Source organism: Penaeus monodon, chromosome 27, assembly GCF_015228065.2.
Source record: "Penaeus monodon isolate SGIC_2016 chromosome 27, NSTDA_Pmon_1, whole genome shotgun sequence".
NCBI classification, from domain to species: domain Eukaryota; kingdom Metazoa; phylum Arthropoda; class Malacostraca; order Decapoda; family Penaeidae; genus Penaeus; species Penaeus monodon.
Window position 1 is genome coordinate 31,609,189 of NC_051412.1, and position 539 is coordinate 31,609,727.

The 539-nt window shown below is 38.6% G+C and overlaps 1 protein-coding gene across 1 annotated transcript in view; it reads left to right on the forward strand.

The window, feature by feature from the left end:
- Positions 1-539, forward strand: part of LOC119590794 (colorectal mutant cancer protein-like) — a 157,596-nt gene that overhangs the window by 1,060 nt on the left and 155,997 nt on the right. The gene's annotated exons all lie outside the window — the stretch shown is intronic.

Sequence of the window (539 nt, forward strand, 5' to 3'; positions counted from 1 at the left end):
CGTGATGCCTTCCAAAGTTTTAATTTAGCAAAGTGTTAATACCACCGCGATACATCCCTGTGATCCGCCTGCGCTTCATCCTCGTTCGAAAGGCTCGTTTTTTTGTCGCATTGTGTTCGAAGCCGATGCCACCAAACTCGTAAAAAAAAAAAAAAATAGTTCTCGCCCTGTTTGACAATCTGTTCTCCTGCCTTCCTCAGATATTTACATATTGTATTTTTTAAAGGGTTCTCGCTGCTCCTCTAGAAAGCTTCAAATCACATGCTCTTGCAGATAAGTAATTAAAATCTCCTGCACTAGGAGGCGTTTGACAAGATCTTGGCAATGATCTCTAAATAAAACTGTTTTACGACAGCTTGCTTGTACTTTATGTGATATATACGATATCCCAATATAGTGCGTATTGCTGTGATATGTTTGTCAATAGTGGTAATGGTAAAAGTAATGTTTATGGCAGTGGTACTAAGAGAAAGATATGCTAATGACAGGACTGCTGTTGGCGTTAAATTCAAAACGAAGCTAGTATTGAAAAAGATGCT